Source organism: Silene latifolia, unplaced genomic scaffold (genome assembly GCF_048544455.1).
Source record: "Silene latifolia isolate original U9 population unplaced genomic scaffold, ASM4854445v1 scaffold_266, whole genome shotgun sequence".
NCBI lineage: Eukaryota > Viridiplantae > Streptophyta > Magnoliopsida > Caryophyllales > Caryophyllaceae > Silene > Silene latifolia.
In genome coordinates this window covers 26,054-49,465 of record NW_027413209.1, presented here as the reverse complement: position 1 = coordinate 49,465, position 23,412 = coordinate 26,054, and the positions used below count along the sequence as shown (strand labels likewise).

General features: G+C 42.5%; 1 non-coding gene across 1 annotated transcript; it reads right to left on the bottom strand.

The window, feature by feature from the left end:
- Nucleotides 1–4,054: 4,054 nt before the first annotated feature.
- Nucleotides 4,055–4,161, bottom strand: LOC141639061 (small nucleolar RNA R71). The gene has a single exon (XR_012542353.1). It is a non-coding gene; the product is annotated as a small nucleolar RNA R71 (small nucleolar RNA).
- Nucleotides 4,162–23,412: the final 19,251 nt, after the last annotated feature.

The window sequence follows — 23,412 nt, the reverse complement described above, 5'->3', positions numbered from 1 at the left end:
TTCGTTATTGTCTTATGAATATCATGCCTCGGGTAACCGAGATGGTGGCATCCTTATACCTGAGTGGTCCTGGTAAGGCACTTGGAGTATACCTGAGTGGAGGAGCTTTATGTCGAGATGGAGCACGAGACGCTGGAGAGTTCTCCGGAGAGGGAGTCTGAGCAGGTGGTAGTGTCTGGGTTGGCGGCGACTCCTTGCGAGACCGGGATTGGTCCGACGGGAGGCGCTGAGTAGTTGTAGTAGCTTGTCCGTGTTTTGGACTCTTGCTTGTACACATTTATATTTTGCGTGAGGCGGTTTGTATATATGTGTTTTTGGATTGTGGTTCATTTTGTGATTTTTTGGCTCTCTTGTGTTGTGTTTCGGAGGAGCGCAGTCGGCTGTCAATTCTCCTTTTTGCTTCACACTAGTTCCGGCATCGTTAGTGTAGAAAAACAGGCAACAGGTAGCACGCAAACACGAAACAAGCATTTGAAAATAGTGATTCGCAATTAAAATTGAATTTTGGAATTTGAAAAGAATTTTGAAAATTCCGCGACAAGTCGTCACGTTTAGAATTCAAAAGGAATTGATTTGAAAATTGAGCAATTAACTCGTGTCTTGAATTAAATTGCATCAAAATTATTGAAATTGATTTGTGACTCGATATAAGAATTTAAACGCAAACCGTCAGGGATGAATTTTTAGAAAATAATTTTACGAGTATATTTGATTCGATTTTTGTGGGGTCAAGACTCGAATTTGAGAGTGCTTGAATTTTTGAGGAAAACTAATGTCGTGTTATCAATTTTGGATTTTTATTTTTGCTGGGAAAACTAGGAAAACGCGAAAAAAATTCGGAATTTCGGTTGACATGGAAACGAACCGTCGCGGATCGGGGCGACTAGCCCTTCCCCCTTTAAAAAAAAGAAAGAAAAATCCGTATCTTTAAAGCTGCGTTATGGAAACCGTGTCAGCAAGGAAATCTGAGTGTGAGAAACCACAAAATGTCCCGGACCATCCCGAAGAGGCGCGAGCATTCCGGCGGGAGGTTTGAGGTGTCAGGAGAAAACACAACTTGAAAGGGACAATTCAAGGCGAGAATCCTGGGAATGGGCCTAAAGAGGCGCGAGCTATTGGGCGATAGAAGCCGGCTCTCCCTTTTTCTGAAAAACACGCTGATTGTTTTGTATAAATAGTGATGTTTGTGCTTCATTGTTTCATCATCCGAAACACAAAACATCTCTACAAAACCTCTTCTTCTTCCACAAAAATATTTCATGGATGCTTTTGAGAATGCGTTGCGACAATGGTGTCGGGATTCGTCGCCTCCCGAAAAGTATCAACTCATTTGCATGGGAGTTGGTCAATTGTTGGTGCTTCGTCAAGTCAAGGTGCAATCCTCATTCCTCAAAGCATGCTCTCGCTTTTGGGATTCGAAACACCATGTTTTCGTTTTCCCAAAAGGTGAAATTTGTCCACTAGCCGAAGAAGTCGGAGCCATTGGTGGGTGGCCGGGTTGTGTTCCGGTGCTTCCTCCGTCTCGGTTATGCTATAAGGAGAAATTCCGTTCAATGTTGAGCTTCTCGACGAGTCAAGTCAACTTCCTTCTTGCCCCACATGGTGTGGATATGGTGGCTCTTATCAACATCTTTTCAAACCGATTAGATGCGAATGTTTCAGAGGTGGCTAGGAGAAGAGCTCTTGCCTTTTGCCTTGTCCATGTATACCTCTTTATTGATGCTTTGAAGAAGGAGGGACCGAAATGCTATGGTAGCATGACCCTTGTACATGTGGTTAAGCAGATGGAGCATGGTAGAGACCCATTGATGCGTGTCTTTTATATGATGTTGTACATCCCATTTTACACGCATTTCAGAGCTCATTCATGTAGTTTATGCTACATTTCTCCCTATTTCCGTCTACTTCCGTATTTTTGTACATTATTGCAGAAATGTGAAGAATCCAGCGGAAATCGAGCTAAATCTGTCCCCGAGTATCCTGCATTGCATTTGACGTGAAGTATTCACTTAAGGAACGAGCTTGGCGCGCATTTTGAGGCCCAAAAGACAAATCCACAAGATTATAGAAGTCAAGTAGCAGCTCAAGCAGTCGATCGACCACTACCATCAGTCGATCGACCAACTTGCGGGTTCCAGAAGCTATTGTACACTAAAGAGCATTCGATCGACTGCCATGCTTAGTCGATCGACCAAGCTGTTATCCCAGACGAGAATTAAAAGATCGAGGAACTTGAAGCCCATTATGTTTTGGTTTTGTTAATAAGTGTTACGTATGTTTGCTATATAACGTAACCTAGAACATCAGATACAGGCATCCAATTTTGATCCGATTTTTATCTAAGTTTTTATCATTAAGTCTTTCATTAATAGTTTAGGAAATAATTAGGGTTCTTGATATTGTTCCATATTCAATACAACTTGGTTTTCGGATCCTTCTTCTGCAATTTCGTTCGGTACTATTCTGTTCTTATTACAGTTTATTGTTTTATTATCGTTCATAGATATAGAATTGCTAGTTAGTATCCCAAAAGCCAATTTATCAATTTATGTCAATTGCTTATTTAATCGTTTTAACCATGAATTCAGTAATTTTATGCCCTGATTTTATTGTTGTTATCGTTCATAGTATGAGTAGCTAATCTATTCGTGCTAGGATGTAGGGGAATTATAGTGTAGGCGGCGTAGAATTAACATGGCCTGAAAATTGCGCGTGTCAGTCGATCGACTGCCATACCTGCTCGATCGACTGACCACGTGAGGTTTACCTTCGTTTTAATTGATTTAAATGTTGTATTTAACAAATCGAATGCATGCGACTAGTTGAATCCTTAATTTATGACTGACCCATTAGATCGAAAGATAGGAAAGTTGTTAGATCACCAATTAAAATGACTAAACTATGCTGAGATCGAAAGATAGTTAAAGTTTATATTATAAGTCACTTTTCAGGACGAGAGTCAGTATTAGTGATATTAGGGACTTATAGCGAGATCGAAAGATGCTATCTGTAAAGAGTGGACCGAGAGGACCTCTTGTTTTCCCGCCTCATGTGTTTGATTTAGACCCGTTTAGTATGCTGCCGCCGAAACTATAATGAACCGACCATCCTAGTACCCCTCTTTTATCTGTTTTATTCACGTATTTAGTCTATTGCCTTTCATTACTCTTAGCTATAGACCAAATCAACTCAACCCCCACAATCGTTACCTTAGACTAGAATTAGACAGCTATTAATTATATTCGCCTCCTTGTGGTTCGACCCTGTTACCACTAGCCTAGGTCAGTTCTAATAGGAAATATAAATCTTTTTTTTGGTACTCACAACGACGGGTATCAAATTTTGGCGCCGTTGCCGGGGAGGCAATTGTTATAATTTTTAGTTGTTTTTATTCAGTCTTTCTTTAGTTTAAGGGACTTCCATTCCTTAAACTTTTCTTATATTCTTTTTGTAGTTTCTTCTTATGCGCAGGTCACAGGGTGGTGAACTAGTACCATTAAATCCTGAGATCGAGAAATCCTTGCGCGAGTTGAGACGATCACAAAGGGTGTTACCGACAGAGGAAGAGCTGAGTACTCTGTCAAGCTACTACGAGAACGCTCTGTTCGAAGGAGATCCACCTACATCTCCTGCTTCAATTTCTTGGTGAGATAGTTACTTCTCCAAAATCCCAGTCATGGTGAAGAAGTAACCATTGCTAGTCACTCGAGCCTACACATGCGAATCTCTACAAAGGATTCGAACTACCTCGGGAGGCGAGAAAATTCGAGCCAAAGCCTTCCTATATTAACCTGGTTGAGAGAAACCGATTCGGGGAGCTGCAAATGAAGATGCGACCAAGCACATGGAGATTTTTATTGACTATTGCTGCTCTATACCCCCGTCGGCCGGTGTCACCCAAGACCAGATCAAGGAGACCATGTTCATTTTCTCCCTTCGTGATGCTGCAAGAGAGTGGTATAGAGATCTGGACCGAGCCGCCCATGGGATCACCGACTGGAATTCCTTAGCCCTGGCATTCTACAAAAAGTACTTCTCTGCCTCGAAGACGAATGCCATTAGAGCTCAGATCACGAGCTTTAAACAAGGGCCTGATGAGAACTTTCATGAAGCATGGGTCCGTTTCAAGAAACTGGTGCGAACCATACCGCACCATGGGTTCGAAAAATGGAGTCTTTGCAACCAGTTCTATAATGGGTCAGATGACGATCGAGGGCTATTTTGGATGCTGCAGCCAATGGCCGATTTGCTGAGAACATGGGAGAGAATAAGGGGTGGAAGATCATCGATGATTTGGCCACTCATATGGCTGAATATGGGAATTCGAGAGGAAACCAGAGGAGAGTTGTTGAATCTTCCTCTGTTGCTGCACTAGAAGCTCTAACTGCAAGGTTTGACAAATATGAATTGGGAGGAGCTTCTAAAGGTGGGATGTACCATGTTAACGCTGTTTCAGACGGTCCTTTCGTCTGTAGAAGATGTGGAGCCGAGGGGCATTTCTCGGAGAATTGTTCTGTTCCCTTTGAGTCTTGTCTTTGCCTTTCAACACTATAGGCAGACAAACACGTACTATGAGCCGAATGTCCACACCAACTTGAGGTGGAGTAGCCGAATGTCCTGAATCCGACTCAACCTCCACAACAAGAAGAAGCAAGCTTATGTGCCCCCTCATCATAAGCAACAACAATACCAAAAACCTCCCTATGTGCCGCAAAGAACAACAATCCCGTAATTCCGATTTTACTCGAGTTTAAGAACTTGTCTTGAAGGAGTCCCAAGCTAGAGAGGCCGGGATGAAGCTACTAGAGAGCCAATTTGCTCAATTGGCTAGTAAGAGTACCACTCGAGCTCCCGGACACTTACCGACTAAAACTGACCAGAAAGAGACCCTGAATGCCATTACTTTGAGGAGTGGGTCTACCCTGGAGGGGCCTGCTATGGTCGAGGATGCCCCTGAAAAGAATGAGGCGGAACCGAGTCAAAAGAAAGCTTTAACGAAAAATAACAAGAACAAGGCGTCTACCAGGTATATCAGTCGATCGACTGATATACTCGGTCGATCGACTTATATGCGGGTTACAGGAGCTTCTGGAACTATACACCTCAGTTGATCGACTGAGCAAGGTGGTCGATCGACTGAGACCCCTGCTGATATTGAGAAATTTCGTCCTTCAATGCCCGATAATTTAAGAGACCATTTGTTTCGGGGTTCGATAACTCCGAAAGTGTTGGGGCAAGACCCGAGTGCTGATGGGTCCGTCCCGATTCCGAAGTTCGACCCAATGTCGGTCAATGGCTCACATTTGAGACGGTCTGAGGAGGGTTCAAGCTTCAATAAGGAGAAGGTGGTGGACTTTCAGCCTAAGTCCACGAATGCCGGCATGCGAGACTTAGAAGAGAGGGCTAAGGTACTTCTCTCAGCCCCATATCCAGAGAGACTAGTGCCGACAAAGGAACAAGTATCTTTCAATAAATTTGAAAAGGTTATTCGTAGTTTGAATGTACAAGTTCCTTTCCTTGAGTTGGTCAATCAAGTGCATGCCTACACTAAATTCATGAAACAACTCTTGTCTAAGAAAAAGTCACTTGAAAATGTGCATACTGTCGGATTAACCAAAGAGTCATGCTCTTATTTGTCTCACACTGCACCCCATAAGCTAGAGGACCCGGGTAGCTTTTCTGCGTTCCTTATAGGTACCTTCTCTATTGAGAAGGCATTATGTGACTTAGGAGCTAGTATAAGTGTCATGCCCCTGAGTCTAGCTAGGAAGCTCAAACTAACTAGGTTCGCAGTGACGATATGACAATCTGAGATGGTGACCGATCTGCGGTCCAGCCAATAGGAGTCTTAGAGGACATCCATGTCCAAATAGGGAAGTTTTTCTTCCCCGTCGACTTCGTTGTACTTGACATGCCTGAGGATGCCCACATTCCCATTATTTTGGGTAGACCATTTCGCACACTTTCCGGTGCGATCATAGATGTCGGTCTAGGAACCTTGACTTTTAAAGTGGGCAAGCATTCTATTGTTTTTGCCCAGCCGTCTAAGAAAAAGGACCCCATGTGGCCTGTGACTTGTAACACGGTTTCTGACAAGAAATCGTACTTTGTGCTTCCTGATTTACCTATCTCTATTCCTGTTGTAACCCCTCCGCCCCGTTGGGAGCAAATTGGAGGAAGATTTGTCTATTTCTGATATTGCAGGAGCTGGTTTGGGGAAGGAAGAGCTGCAAGTCACTCTAGCTGCAAAGAAGCCAATCATTTCACGAGGAGGTCTTGGTTGCCTTAGCTATGCCACTGATGAGGAAGTTGATGACGAACCGGTCAAGGCACGGAAGTCCGACTTGGACTTTGATGAGCAAGAAGAGGTCATCGACTGGGGACATGATGAAAGTGTTGATCCGTTGAGCCATACAGACGTGGAAGCTAAGAAGGGTGTAGCTGAGAAGATAAGCACCGTTGAGGCTACCTCTAGTAGCCAGAAGCCGACGAAGTGGGCCATTCCGTGGCCGTTCTTGATCAACTACTAGTTGATCACATGTTTTCCAAACTTTTTATTTGCTTTTGTTAGATACTTTTTATTGCTTTTGTGTGCGCAAAACTTCGCATTTTATTTTGCTTGCTTAGGATTTTATGCGTTTTAGACTTTATTTTGGGTTTTGCGCAATTTTGGGCGCGTATTATTGTGCCCTTGCAGGTTTTTAGACCTCTTTAGCTCAAGTAATTGAGCAAATACGAAGAAATAAGAAGTTACAACAGTATCTTCAGTCGATCGACTGGGCTATGTAGTCGATCGACCAGTCTGCAGGTTCCAAGAGCTACTTTTCCTTTCACCCTGGTCGATCGACTGGGCTATGTGGTCGATCGACCGACCTGCACTGCTGTACCTGTTTACGACCTCTCTCCTGCTATGTTTGGTCGATTTGCGGAATTAAGGGAGTTTTCTATTCCACTTTATCTTCCGTCATTTATTTATTTCTTCTATTTTTCTCAATTTTGAACATAATACCGCTTCATTATTGTCTTTCTCGATTTTATGCGTGGTATTTTGTTTGTCTTTTCAGGTACTTATTAGTAGCATCTGCCATCTCTTGAAACCCCTAGCTCACGCTGGTTTGGGGAGGTTTCCTTTTGCTGCGCTTAAAGTCTTGTGAGTTCCCGATTTCCACTTCATGTCATGTTTTATTTGTTTAAATTTCTCGCAAATTCCTGTTTTCCTTGTTTATTTCCTTACATGATTTTGCACAATGGGGACATTGTGCGATTTGGTTTGGGGAAGGGTTTTGCGTCGCATATCATTTGCTTGCATTCACGTTTACATTCTGTTTTGCATTGTTTAGTTCATTTTATATATGTATACCAAAAAATCCAAAAAAATTGAAAATTTTCAAAAAATTCAAAAAAATGCACGTTTATTTTAGCATATAGGTCGAGTCGGAATGGTAGTATTTCAAGGATGATATTGCATTTGCATTTGTTTATGCCTAAGCCTTGCTTGATTGACATGTTATTAGTAGAATCATATATGCATAATCTACGAGTTTTCGTTAATTATTTGCTGAACTTGAGACTTGACTTAGAAAATTGGCAAACTACATCATATTTCTGAGATTTAGAGCCTATAACTAGTGACATCCATGACCAGTTTATCTAGGATGTGAGTAGTACTCCTTATGAGGCATGTTACATAAATATGCATAAATATGAACTTAATCTGTTTAATACCTGTATGCATTCGGTTTGTGGTTAGTTGACACATGTGGTAGAGGTTTCCCCTTATTCGTTTTGCCCATGAACTCCACACTGCCAAAAAATATCCTTTTTGTCCCATTTACTACATCCTACATTTAGCCTGCCCTTGTCAAGCTAGTAGTCTTAGTTATTGGGATTGTTACTTCGTTTTTGGTGGTAAATGCTCTTATTGAGATTTAGTTGGGAAAATGAAATGAAGGAAGGAAAGAAAAGAATAGGAAAGAAAAAAAAAGAAGTGAAAAAGAATGATTCGAAAATATGAAAAAGAGGTTCCGTACTGTTTAAGCGGTCGATCGACTGGCATCATAGGTCGATCGACTGAGGTTCGAGAGAAAGAAAAGGAATCAATTCGCATAATTTAAATCCTTATCTTTTGGCGATTTTTGCTCCCATGTTTTATTCATATCTTATGGGGAGTTAGTTGATTACTTTTATACCTGGAGATTGTGAGATTTGTGCTTGCTATAGCACCGTTTCGTTTGATTTATGAGCAAGAAGTTGGATGTTGCCCTATGGTTCCGCTTTGGTACTAGCTTGATCACCTGTACCTCCACTTTTCCATAAATGTTTTGCCTCTTCTTACCCATACCTCACATATCCACATATATGCCTCGGCATGTGTCATGGTCTTTTGTTGGTTGGAATGCATATGTATGGTCATAGAGATTACTTTCATATTATACTGCAGGCATGTTCTTCTAGGTCGTAGTTAGGTGAGTGTCACTACAAATGAATTCTTTCTATCTTTACATTATTCACCTGTGCTTATGAGAGATTTGAGCGACCCGTGAGAGTCCAATTTGATAAGTCTTTGTAGTTGACGGTTCAGCAGTTTTTAACGACTTCATAACTCGGTTGCATGATTCATAGTTGCTAATTGGTTGTTAGTTATTGCATTAAATTGGTTTAGGCTTTTCATGTTGCAATTCGCTCTGAGATTGAACTCGTTCCATTAGGTCATTAGATCGAGTCTTGTTCTTGCTTGGGGACAAGCAAGGGTTTGGTTTGGGGAAGTTTGATGAGTGTCTTTTATATGATGTTTTACATCCCATTTTACACGCATTTCAGAGCTCATTCATGTAGTTTATGCTACATTTCTCCCTATTTCCGTCTACTTCCGTATTTTTGTACATTATTGCAGAAATGTGAAGAATCCAGCGGAAATCGAGCTAAATCCATCCCCGAGTATCCTGCATTGCATTTGACGTGAAGTATTCACTTAAGGAACGAGCTTGGCGCGCATTTTGAGGCCCAAAAGACAAATCCACAAGATTATAGAAGTCAAGTAGCAGCTCAAGCAGTCGATCGACCACTACCATCAGTCGATCGACCAACTTGCGGGTTCCAGAAGCTACTGTACACTGAAGAGCATTCGATCGACTGCCATGCTTAGTCGATCGACCAAGCTGCTATCCCAGACGAGAATTAAAAGATCGAGGAACTTGAAGCCCATTATGTTTAGGTTTTGTTAATAAGTGTTACGTATGTTTGCTATATAACGTAACCTAGAACATCAGATACAGGCATCCAGTTTTGATCCGATTTTTATCTAAGTTTTTATCATTAAGTCTTTCATTAATAGTTTAGGAAATAATTAGGGTTCTTGATATTGTTTCATATTCAATACAACTTGGTTTTCGGATCTTTCTTCTGCAATTTCGTTCGGTACTATTCTGTTCTTATTCCAGTTTATTGTTTTATTATCGTTCATAGATATAGAATTGCTAGTTAGTATCCCAAAAGCCAATTTATCAATTTATGTCAATTGCTTATTTAATCGTTTTAACCATGAATTCAGTAATTTTATGCCCTGATTTTATTGTTGTTATCGTTCTTAGTATGAGTAGCTAATCTATTCGTGCTAGGATGTAGGGGAATTATAGTGTAGGCGGCGTAGAATTAACATGGCCTGAAAATCGCGTGTCAGTCGATCGACTGCCATACCTGGTCGATCGACTGACCACGTGAGGTTTACCTTCGTTTTAATTGATTTAAATGTTGTATTTAACAAATCGAATGCATGCGACTAGTTGAATGCTTAATTTATGACTCACCCATTAGATCGAAAGATAGGGAAAGTTGTTAGATCACCAATTAAAATGACTAAACTATGCTGAGATCGAAAGATAGGTAAAGTTTAGATTATAAGTCACTTTTCAGGACGAGAGTCAGTATTAGTGATATTAGGGACTTATAGCGAGATCGAAAGATGGCATCTTGGAAAGAGTGGACCGAGAGGACCTCTTGTTTTCCCGCCTCATGTGTTTGATTTAGACCTGTTTAGTATGCTGCCGCCGAAATTATAATGAACCGACCATCCTAGTACCCTTCTTTTATCTGTTTTATTCACGTCTTTAGTCTATTGCCTTTCATTACTCTTAGCTATAGACCAAATCAACTCAACCCCCAATATCGTTACCTTAGACTAGAATTAGACAGCTATTAATTACATTCGCCTCCTTGTGGTTCGACCCTGTTACCACTAGCCTAGGTTAGTTCTAATAGGAAATATAAATCTTATTTTTGGTACTCACAACGACGGGTATCACCCATCATGGTTGGTGCTTGGCGAGATCATCCAAGCTTTGGACAAGGAAGGCTCTTGTGGAGAAGCTCCTTCATTCGGATCCCCAAGGATCCTCCAAGTGTGGCTGTTGGAGAGGCTAAGGTATGTAGAGCCGCCGGTTGATTCTTCTTCTTATTCCTTTCATCGCCTTACCATGAGGAAGAAATTGTACTCGGATAGCTTTGCTTCCACTGAGGCTTATTGGGCCGCAAGTGTGGCGGAAGAGGGTGGTCCTCACATCCGTTAGGTGGTGCCATGGTACCACTTGAGGTCCTTCATAGGCTTGCAAGCTTCGGGTGCTAGTCCTCGTTCTTTGATGGTGGTGGGTTTGAAGGTTGCTTCCTTCATCTATTCCGAAAGGCTCATGAGGCAAATAGGGCGTCAACAAAAGGTGCCCGCTCAAGATACCCTTATCTAAGAGAATGTTTTCCGGAACTCCGAGCTTGTGGAGGTCTTTAAAAGATGGTGGGCCACTCGGCCGCTTTGGGAGGTACCAGACCCCTTTGCCACGACATGGGTGACTCCCGCTTATGTCAAGTAGTCAAGAGCTCCGTCTTTGGAAGAGAGGTCCAAATTCTGTAAGCACGAGGTTGTCGACTTGGAAGTATCGAGAGGTTGGCAAGGCCAACTGTGCCTTCTTTGAGGAGTACGTTGATGGGGTTAGCCCCGATGTGATGAGGCCACCAAAGAGGAGAAGCTCGGGTCCCAAGAATATGGTGGGCCGTGCATGGGCTCATTTTGGGCCGAACATGGGGTATTGCAATAGACCGGAGGCCGTTGCCGTTGTAGATCCATTGAGGATCCGTTCCGAGGAGGAAATCCATGCTAGGCGGGCCAACAAGAAGAACAAGGGGAAGATGTACCCCGAAGGAAAAGTCAAGGGTAGAATGGAAGAATGAAGACGTTCATTGCCCTACTTTATTATTATGTTGTATTATTGTTGTGAGTTTTTATTATGTTGTACTAGCTATGTTTTGTGTGTTTTGTGCTAGTTTTATTATGTGAGGTGTTTTAGTCGACACCTTAGCTTGGACAAGTTGTAGACTCGTCGAGCTTTATTTGTTGTTGAAATTGTAATCCCTCCCATTATTAATTAAATAAGAGGATTGCTCGTGTCGAAATTGTGAACGCTTGTCTCTTCCATCCAATTTTGTAAAGGCAACTCGGTTTGAATCGTCCTAAACATTTGCACTTGGGAAAGTGGGATTTTTGTGGGAAGGGAGAAAGGCTTCTTTTATATTTTTGTGGGAAAGGGAATGGTTTTCCCTTTTTTTTTTATGGGGATGTTTTTTGTATGTGGTTTTTTTTGTTTTTGATTATGGGGATGGTTGTATCCTTCTTGCGTAAGAAAGGACTGCCTACGTATCCACCTCAAGAGTTGAAATCAAACCATGATCGTAGTTCGAAATGTTTTGTAAATTGGATTGGGTTTTGTGGTTGTATCCCTCAGGTATAAGAGGGACTGCCTACGTATCCACCTGAAGAGGTGAAATCAAACCATACTCGTAGTTCAGGGGTTTCGTGAATTTGATTGGGTTTTGTGGTTGTATCCCTCAGGTATAAGAGGGACTGCCTACGTATCCACCTGAAGAGGTGAAATAAAACCATGCTCGTAGTTCAAGGATTTTGTTTGTTTTAGTACAAATGGATGTTGCCATTGATAGATCAAAGGACATTCGAAACAGGCAAGGTGCCGCAACTCAGACTCGATAAAACATGCAATTTCAAATCAGAACGCGTTTGAGGAACTTGACTTGAAAAGGGTTGGTGTGGTTGCTAGTTGTAGAACTAGGCTCAGGTCGTTGGTTGCTATGGTTCAAGGGTACTATTTCTTATGTTGGTCTAGGTTGGTTGGGTTTGTAAAATCCTCCCCATCTAGGTCACTCAGTCTCACTGCGCCCCCCGAAATTATTTTCTTGACCAGGTATGGCCCGGCCCAGTTGGGTTTGAATTTTCCCCTCGGATCGACGGGTAATGGTGCTCGGACCGATTTGAGGACCAAGTCGCCCTCCTTGATGTTCCTGGGTTTGAATTTCTTGTTGAATGCCCGTTGTATACGTCGTTGGTATAGTTGGACGTTGTACAAGGCGTTGAGTCGCCGCTCGTCTAGAAAAGTGAGTTGCTCGTACCTTCGACGGGTCCATTCCGCCTCAGAGACTTGACTCTCCAGTAGGATGTGTAGAGAAGGGACCTCTAACTCTATTGATTGAACCGCCTCCATGTCGTATGCTAGGTAGAAGGGTGTGGCGCCTGTCGGTGTTTGAATGGAGGTTCGGTATCCCCAAAGTGCGAATGGGAGTTTGCTCGGCCAATCGCGGTAGTTGTCTTGCATTTTCTTGATAATGGTGACAAGAGTTTTGTTAGCTGCCTCCACCGCTCCATTGGTTTGGGGACGGTAGGGGGATGATCGATGTCGTTTGATCTTGTATTTGTCCAGCAAGGCTTGAGTTTCCGCCCGAAAGTGAGAGCCTTGATCGCTGATGATCTCATGGGGTACCCCATATCTGCAGATGATGTTGTTTTGGATGAACTTGGCCACTTGTTTGGCGGTCAAGATTCCATATGACTGTGCTTCCACCCATTTGGTGAAGTAGTCGATGGCGACGAGGACGACGCAATGCCCCTTAGTGCCTATCGGGTTGACTTTCCTAATGATGTCGATGCCCCAGGTTGAGAAAGGCCAGGGTGACGCTATGGTGTATAAAAGGGATGGTGGTATGTGTTGTATGTTGGCGAAGATTTAGCAATTGTGGCAATGTTTGACGTAGTTACGGCAATCGGCTTCCATGGTGGTCCAGTAGTAACCTAGCCGCATGATCTTCCGGGTAAGCATCATTGCGCTCATGTGAGGGCCACATTTTCCGTCGTGGACCTCTCCCATGAATTGTTTGACTTTGTGATGGTCAATGCAAAGGAGGAGAATTCCTTGGGGTGTTCATTTGTATAGTTGATCTTGGTTTATCACGAATTGTGACACAAGCAAACGGATGGCTCTTTGTCTTCTTTGATCAGAGTTGGGAGGGAATTCGTTTTTTGTTTTGTAGTTGAGGATGGCTTGCTACCAAGGTTTGTCATGGCTTTCCTCGTCGTCGTTGATGGCACAAATGTGAGTTGGCTCACTCCTTCTCTCGACACATAGGGGCATCGATGTCATGTCGTCATATATATTGACTAGTGCGGCAAGTTTTGCCAGGGCATCAACAAATTGATTTACCTCTCCTGGCAAGTGGAAGTAGTCGATTAGATCGAAGAACTCGGCCTCTTGATTGATTTTCGCACGGTAGGGAGCTTAGCTATCACTTCGGATTTTCCATGATCCGGACACCTGATTGATGATGAGTGAGGAATCGTCGTGGACCCTCAGTCTCTTGATGCCAAGGGTGATGGCTGCTTGTAGGCCAATGAGGCATGCTTCATATTCAGCGGCATTTTTGGTAACGGCGAAGTCTAGTTTGACTGAGATCGGAACATGTTCTCCCTCTGGTGATATTAGAAGGATTCCTACCCCGAAGCCTCTCAGGTTAGATGCACCATCGAATTATAGGTCACATGCGTCGGAGTGAGCATAAAGAATGTCTTCGTCAGGAAGTGACCATGTGTCGGTCGTTGGATCCTCGTTGACGGGATTCTCTGCTAAGAAATCGGTGACTGATCTTCCCTTGATAACCTTGAGGGGTACAAACTTGAGGTCGAACTCGGACAGCATGAGTGTCCACCTAGACAGCCTTCCATTTAGTACGGGTTTTTCGAAGATATATTTGACTGGGTCCATCTTGGAGTAGATGTGGACCGTGTAGCTGAGCATGTAATGCCGCAGCTTCTTTGTTGACCATACTAGGGCAAGGCATTTCTTCTCCAGTTGGGTGTACCTTGTCTCGTACTCAATGAACTTTTTGTTGATGTAGTAGATGGCTCGTTCTTCGCCGTCGACTATTTGTGCTAGCATTGCTCCCATGGTTGTGTCAGTAACAGTCAGGTATAGGGATAAAGGAGTCCTTGGTTGAGGCGGCATGAGGACATGAGGTTTGGATAGTATTTCCTTTATCCTATCGAAGGCTTTTTGACAATCGTCGTCCCAATCGATGTGATCGGAGGCGCAAAGCTTCTTGAATATTGGTTCACAAATCATGGTGAGCTTGGCAATGAAGCGGCTGATGTATTGAACGTGACCGAGAAATCCCCGAATCTCCTTCTCGTTCTTAGGCCGTGGCATTTGTTGAAGGGCTATGATTTTGGTTGGATCAATCTCAATGCCTCTTTTGCTGACGACATGTCCCAAGAGTTTTCCGGAGGTGACCACGAATGCACAGTTCTGAGGATTTAGTCTCATGTTATATTTCCGCAGACGAGCGAAGAATTTCCGAAGGTCGTTGATGTGGCCGTCCCGTTCTCTAGACTTGACAATCATGTCATCGACATACACCTCTACCTCCTTGTGCATCATATCATGTAGGAGAGTGGTAGCGGTTCTTTGATAGGTTGCTCCGGCGTTGATGATGCCGAATGGCATGACCGTGTAGCAATATGTACCCCACTGTGTACTGAATGCAATCTTGTGCATGTCTTCCTCAGCCATTTTGATCTGGTTGTACCCAGCATACCCGTCCATGAATGATAGGAGGGCGTGTTCGGCAGTATTGTCCACCAGAATGTCAACATGTAGTAAAGGGAAGTCGTCCTTTGGATTCTCCTTGTTCAGATCCCTGAAGTCGACGCAAACCCGGATTCTCCCGTCTTTCTTCGGTACAGGAACAATGTTGGCCACCCAGTCAGAGTACTCAGACACTTTGATGAAACCAGCCTTGAACTGTTTGTCTACTTCTTCCTTGATTTTCAGGGCCCATTCAGGACGCATCCGGCGAAGCTTTTGCTTCACGGGTTTGGCTCCGGGCTTAATGGGTATCCGGTGCTCTGCAATTTCCCTGTCAATGCCAGACATATTTTTGTAGGACCAGGCGAATACGTCCTTGTATTCATGGAGGAGGTTAATGAACTGTTGTCTTTCCGAGGGGTCAAGGGTTGTCCTTATCCTGAGTTCTTGACGTGTGTTATCGGCTCCTACGTTAATAGGTTCGGTCTCCTCAATGACGGGGGTTCTGGTTTCCCGTTTGTCAAGTTCTTTGGCTAGGTGAGGTGGGTAGTCACTCAAGTCAAATTCCCCATAGTCATTCAGAATTGTATTGCAGTTAAATTGAGACAAGTCATAAGCAAACTTAGCGTTCATTAAGTTGACACGAGCGAAAAGCTCGGAGAGGACAGACATCTCATGGTCAGTCAGAGGCGACACAGTAGAGGAGGTGGCCCCTGGAACAGGCTCCAGGTTGTCACCTTTCACGGGAGTGGGGATGACCCTAGTAGACTCAGCCTCTAAATCAGCCACGACTTTGTGATAAAACAGCCGGAAGGGGACCTTGACTGGGACATCAGGAGTGTTAGGAGTTATGACAGACTCTGACTCCGACTCAGACTCAGATTCTTCTTCAGTTCCCTCTTTGAACATTGGGCCTTCTTCAGTTGTGATCTTGAGAACGCGGCCTCGGCGATCGGTCCACTTGACGGTCTTCCTCCAGCCCTATGTAGCTTTCTCCGGGTCAGTGTCGGAGATCAAGGCAGTTGGGTCAAATTGATTGTCCTTCAGAGCGATGTTGATAATGTCCTCATAGTCGAGGCGCCTGATATTGTCCTCTCCAAAGAGGAGAGTGACAGCTTGTCTGTCGAGGAATGAGGACGGCTTAGACTCAGTTGATGCAGCTTCGGTATTGCTAGGGATGAAGTAGCAGTTCTGGAAGACTTCCACACCCGGGTACTTGACCTTGGCCACAGAGTCATAGATCGGCTCCGGAAAGTCATGGTAGAGCTCGGACTCTCCCTTGGGGACAAAGTATCCATTGAGGGTCAGATGATAGGGACGGAGGATAACCCCGTGCTTCTAACGCTTTCAAACTAGGAGGTTCATTTCCTGGATATCTTCATCGGTAGGCTCGTATCCTAGCCCAAAAGGGATGTTAGGGATCTTAGCCTGTTTCAAAGGAGGCAAGGTGCTTTTCAGTGGATTGAGAGGTAAACCCGGGAAGTAACACTGGCGCATCAGAATGCGGTTGACTGTGAGGTTGGCAAACGGATCACAATCTGAGGGTGTTGACTCGTCAGTTATGGCGTTCACGGCTTGGAATCCCCACATTTCATTATCGTCCTCCTCAATGGCTTGGGAGGCTATTCCCTTTCTCATGACAATTTTTTGATCTTTGAAAGCGAGAATTGTGATTGTTTTCCCGTTGAAGGGGACCCTGATCTTCCGGTGGAGAGTTGAGGTAACTGCCTTGACGGCGTGAATCCAGGGACATCCCAGGAGCATGTTGAAGGAGGCGTCGATGTCGACTACCTGAAAAGCTGGTTTGCCTTTCCAGTGGTCCGGTCGCGACGGTTAGAGTGATAAGCCCTGCAACCTTACGACGAGTGCCGTCATAAGCGCGTACTCCTTGATTTGTCGGGACCAAATCAGCTTCCTTAATGCCCAGTTTGTGAGCCGTCTTGAGGGGAATAACATTCACTGCGGCTCCGTCATCCACAAGGACCATGGGCACATTCTTCTTGAGACATTGTACGGTAATGTACAAGGCAAGATTATGATTGGCTCCGAAGAGAGGGATATCTTCGTCAGAGAAGACGACCGGGTTGTTCAAGTCAGGGGCGTCCCTTGTCATTTGTGCCACTATTTATTCCGGGGAGGATGTAGATGGCACAATTAATTTTCCCAAGGCTTGTAGCAATGCCTGCCGATGCTCAAAGGATGTTGCGATCAGTTGCAAAATTGAGATTTCGGCTTTTGCCTTCTGCAGCTGTTTGAGGATTGAATTCTCGGGAGCCTTTGGTTGAGTGTCCATGTCCGGGATAATTTGGTCATTCGTTGTTGGAGCGACCGTTGGATTGTTCGGGTTCTGATAGGGGCGTTCGGATCGGGTAAGGTGGCCGATCTCTTTCGCCTGCTTCCCTGGGACGATATAGACATCCTCAACATCATCTCTCCAGATGCCATTAGTTTCCGAATTCTGAGGGTACCTTGGAGGGGTATTCCTCGGTGGGCAGTTTTTGTGAGGGACATTTTTGTGAGGGTAATTTTTGTGAGGGTAGTTATTGTGGGGTTGATTATTGTGAGGGTGATTATCATGAGGTGCATGCCAGAATGGTCGTGGGAGCAATCCATCCTGGTGAGGGTAGTTTCGAGCGCTTGGGGGACTCTCCCTCGGGTGTGGTGGTGGAAGATTGAAGATAAGTCGACGGTAGGCATCGTCAAGTCGGGTGATCATTTTGGAGAGACTGGCTATGGCTTCCTCAACCTGTTGGAACATGGCGAGCATAGTGGCGGCACTGAACACAAACACCCCGTCCGAGGGATCTTTCTCCAAGGCATTCACCTCGTCATCAACTGGCAGGATAAGGTGAAAGCAGTCCAGGGTTGGAGATGGCGTCGGAGATGGCGTGGATTCCCAAAGGGTTGGTTTTGTTGTTCGGCTTAGTTGGCGGGGGTAAAGGCAATTCCCTTTTCTCAATCATGTCTTGGATGATGTGTTTGAGTTTGAAGCAGGTTTCTGTGTCATGCCCTTTCCCTTGATGGTACTGACAGTAGGCATTAGGGTTCTAGAAGCGGGATTTCTTGGCATCGGTCCGATCCGGGGTGAGTCCGATTGGTTGTAACTTCCCTTGGTCCATGAACCTTTTCAGGGTGCTTGCATAAGTTGACCCTATATTAGTGAACACTCTCTGGGGGCGCTCAGCTTTCTTAGTGGTTGGTTCAACGAGGTTGACCTCATCAATCTTGTTCGTCTGGCCATAAGGGCGAGATCCGGTTGAGGTGGATCCCCCTCCTCCATATGCTAAGTAGCCTCTTCCGGTGGTCTTGGCTAGGACACCCTTTCGGAGGTCATCTTGATGCGTGTCCCCGAGGATTTGCGATTTTTGGTGGAAAAGGCCCGAAGGTCTTAATGTTCAGTACCTCGGTAGATTGGCATACACTGGGCGGAGATTGTTGACAAACTTTTCCACCAAGGTTGACTCGCTCGGCTGAAATCAAATGATAATATGACCTTAACACGAGCAAGCGACCTGACGGTGAGTACATACCCTCCTCCAACGGTTAAGAAGTCGGTGAATCCCTCCTTGTTTTAAGGTTAGGACCTCAAGAGTACGGGTATTGGCTTGGATTTCAACATTGTCGGCATATTGCTTGGCAAATTCAACTGCGACCTCATCCCAAGTAGTAAGGTTCTTCAGATCAAGGGAGTAGTACCATTGGCGAGGGATCGGTTCCAAAGATGATGGAAAAAGCCGGGTGAAAAGTTCCTGTTTAACCCCTTTTATGGCCATGTAGTCTTTGAAGGCACAGATATGATTGAGTGAGTCTTCCACTCCTTTGAACTTGGGCACATCAGTCAGGGTAAAGTTGTCGAGTAGCTGATCCCTAACAGGTTCGAACCTTCGATTGTTCTCAAGATGGATATTGTTACCCCGGACTAGGAGCTGTTCTTCCAAGAGCTTTACCCTCTTCTCAGTTTCAGTCAGAGGTGGAGTGTTATGTTCTCCAGTTTCCTTGTTTTCCTTAATTTATGTGTCGATACGAGTTTCGACACGATCCGAGTGACCTTAAGAGCAAGTGAGATAGTTGAAATAGATTCACATGCTTTTCCATGTTTGTTGGCTAGTTGAGCAGTCGTGACATCTCTGTTGTTATCATTGTTGTTGTCGTTGACGGACAAAGTCGAAGACGGGGCCATGGATCTGAGGCAAAAAAACGGCTCACATTACAACTCAATCCAACACGGTACAAAGACTGAACGCAGACAACACGAAGGACGGAACAAAGAGCAGACTCAACAAGACGAGGATGACCGAGTGTGGTACCTCAGTGCTGACTCGATTTATGACGTGACGGTGTTGACCGAACTTTTGATACGCGTCCAATGTAATGGCGTGACGCCATTAGACAAGTTAGTGTAATAGGATTTGCTATTTTTATGAGAGGATAAAAGTTAGTGTAATATGGTTCACTAATAGTTTAGCATGTATGTCACTATATATATGCTAGTTTTTTCAAAGGTAGATATCACAATATATATCAACAAATAGAGTGTAACAAGTAGATTGTCAGTTAATCAATCTTTTCTTTGTAGACATTTACATTTCTTCATACAAGTTTATTGTTCAGTTGCATTATTTCTTGTTCAACTTTAGTGAGGATATATTTCATATTATTCTTTTAGAAGCCTATAATTTCCGCTGCTACTCCAACAAGGATCTTCAACAATATTAATTCACAACCAAAATTTTGGGAGCCTCCCCAAAAGCAACGCAAAATGGCTTGTTTTTTCTTTGGCGACCTCCCCTATAAAAAGCGGAACCCCATTTATTGGGAAAGTGTGTGTAAGAATGGGGTTCCCCATTTGAGGAGAGAAAGGACATATAGGGAAGATAATTTCCCACCTTTTCGGATGCAAGACCCTCTTTTCTATTTTAAGGAAAAGGAGGATCCATTACCTAATTAACGTTTTACGAGTTAGGTAATGGAGAGAGGAAAGGAAGAGGGAAAGTATTTGGCTAAGATTTAATCCCAATCATTATATAAGAAAGAGAGATAAAATGTAGAGAAGAAATGGAGATAATCCTAGTTCATAAGCTTGACTATGTTAGTGTGTAGTTGTGTACATATGTGATGTTGCTCAGGAGCTAGATAGTTTCTGGTTTGTTTAAGGTCTTATGACTACCCATTCTAGCTTATGATATCTCTTATTTTTTAAGTCCCGATTATTTGTTTGCCTTTAGTTTTGACACAAAGATCAAAGAAAGAGGAGGTGGCTAACTATTAGGTGACAAGTAATCAAATTGAGGGTGGATAAGTCAATTGTCCATCTAAGGCATAGAAAGGCGAACAATTAACTGAGATACCCAAAATAGAATAAGCAAATAAATAACCGGGATAGAGAGAGTACAATTTTAGTTGACTTCTACAAATGTAACCATTACTCCGTGGCTTAAGTAAATGACTAATGCTAACGGGTTTTAAATCCCGGTAAAGAAGTCGAGAGTATGTCGAGTACTACTTAAACTACATAATATGAAAAGCATTGGCATAAAATGACAATGCAGAGTTTTGAATGTTTTCCAGAAATTTTAAGCTTTATTTCATAATTTTCTAATGTTCTTATTATTTCATGATTTACTGAAATAGAATAATTTCACATCCATCATAAAGTTAAATTATTTGTTGTGAAGATTGATTAGGTGCAAATGAAGCTTAAGCCCTTAATTCAACTTTTAATCACTTTAGCGGTTGAATGGTCGATTATCAGTCCAACAGCTTCAATAAGAGGCTTCTTTCATCTTTAAAAAAAAAAGCCCTAAAAACCATGATTGCAATAAAGACTCACAAAAAGTCATTCATTAACCGAATGCATATGTCCAATTCTGTTACATATTTTTAGGAAAATATTATCACATTACAAAACTACTGTATTTACGTAAAAATCTTTGCAATTAAAGACAATGTTGTTTTGTACTGTTTTTTCAAACTTCAACTACTCATTCTTTTCATCCTTCTACATCATCTAGAGTTCCGATTGAATTTTTGATCTAATGACCTAACCATTTATTTAATACATTGTCGACAAACACACTGTTTTCTCATACAAGTGTCATCAATAGTCCTGAAATTCATGGAAATAATTACCGAAGTGATAGTAGATTTTAAGGTATCAGAACATTGATTTGGCTCTGATTAAATTTTGGTTAAAACGAATTACTATGGAATTAGATTATAAATTATATCTATTTCTTGTATGTTCAACAAATTTTTGCCAATTCATGTGATATATAATTCAGGGGAAAACATATTACTTAGGCGTTGTCAGTTCATATGATGAACCAAACGATTTAAGTCCTTATTTTTCGGCTGAAATGAGCTAAACTGAATTTAATGGAGCTTAGCTGAACTGAACTGAATTAAACTGAATAGAGCTGGACTAAACTAAATGAAGTTGAGCTGAGCTAAACTAAACAAAGTAGAGTTTAAACTGAAATGGCCTGAAATTAAGTAAAAAAGAACAGAGCCTTAATATCACATCGAAATATCAAACTCATAGCTCAATCCCTTAACACCATAGTATATACACGGAATGGATTCAATTGCATATTTTTAACAATAATCAATGCTCATCATTAGTGCTCGGGTGTATGAGAAAATCTCTTATTAAGTAAATACAACCTATGTTACTTAGACTCGTTTAGAAGTATCCGGCATGGGTGCGTGTCCAAGTGTCGGACTCGGCTATTTTTTTGAAAATAATGCATATTTTGGTCTAAAATGAGGTGTCCAAGTGTCATACCCATGTCCGAGTGTCGAGTGTTGGACACGGGTACGCGAGGAAATTAGAAGAGTCGGAATAACATAGAATACAACTTATGGAGGGTAGCAAACCACTTCTATTTTCTATGAATTTAAGTAAAATTCAGTACAATTTCATGCTCTTGTATTTGCAACATTTTTATCAACCAAAGAACATGACCCATTTGTAAATTCTAAGAATTCCATATTTCAGTTAATGTGTACAAATAATCACTCAAAAGTTACACTATTCCTGAAGCTATAATTGGTTACTTTTAAGATGAAACTATGTACCCTATGGCTTTATATGTTTCTACTTGGTCCCAATGTGTGTGCTCGCTTGATACTAAGTACCTTATCATAATTATTGTGTAAAACTATTGTACACGGTTATACCGTTATTTTGGAAGTTAAATACATTATTTATTTATAGTGTTTAAACAATCAAATGGTCATCTGTTAGAATACCTTTAATCATAAACTTAAACTTTTGATTGAGTTGGTTCTTTGGCATGGTATAAGAGCCAATATGACCATTAGTATTGCGTGTTAGAGTATAAAATCATTCTTGAGTCCCTAATTATAAGCTTTAACTTTTGGTTGATTCCTCCGATATCATCGACATGGATGAAGCTAAGCACACAGGCTAAGCAGCCCAAGGCCTGAATGCATATTTTTGAATAAAAACAACTTTGATTAGAAATATAGGTAAGATTAATGTTTCGGCTATAGATAAAATTTGAACCTAAGACCTTTGATATTTACCAATTAACACACTAGTTAAACACCATAGTGAAGGTTAAATCAAATAAAAAGAAGGAAAAGAAGAGGGGGACCTAGAAAGCAATGAAAGCAAAATGCCTCCGAACACATCATATCCTTGTAGTTGCGGTTGTTGCGCTAAGAAAAGCTATGGGCTTAAAGAGGCCCCACAATAAGAGGAGATCATATAAGGTCGGAAGTCACCCTTTTGAAAGCTCCCTTCGTCCTACATTCTTGTTTCTCCCAACGTCCTCCTTTGGGTCCCTCTTCCTTCCTTTTTCCTACCTTTATACGTTCTTCATACTACTAGTTATTACTACTAGTTAACTGCATGCAATGTTTTTTCTGTGTCATAGAACGTCATTGGTTCGTTGCATGTCATCGGACGTCACTAGTATCAAAGTCTGATACTAAGTTTCAATTCCACCCTCGCATATGTTATACATGCATTACAGAACATTAAAGGTAGTTATATACGTTCTTGGGCCGAATATGGGCCAAGTACAATGTGAATGTTATGATTCGTAGGCTAAGGGGCGAGTCTACCTTATCAAATGGTGTAGCAGATTATACACCGTTTTTGAACAAACGTGTGAGAATTGACGTTTCTGTTACACCATTAATGATGGTTTGACCATTATTCATTGGTTATCCGTTCTTTTAGCTGATGCTTTTGATACTTGTAGATGTTGAGTAATAATTTTGCTACATCATGTTATAAATCCTGGACTCGTACCTGACAATCTAGGCTCTAGATTTTAGAAGGTACTGTTTAGGACTGATCCAATGGTCGATCAAGTTAATGAATAGTGCTAAGGAAAATAAGTTGAAATGTATGTGAGAGGATGATATTAAAAGCAGTTAACAGTCTACGACTCTACGAGCAATGACCATAAGTTGACTGACACATATGTGTGTGAGGGAGTAGGGTATAAAACACGATATGATATATATGTCT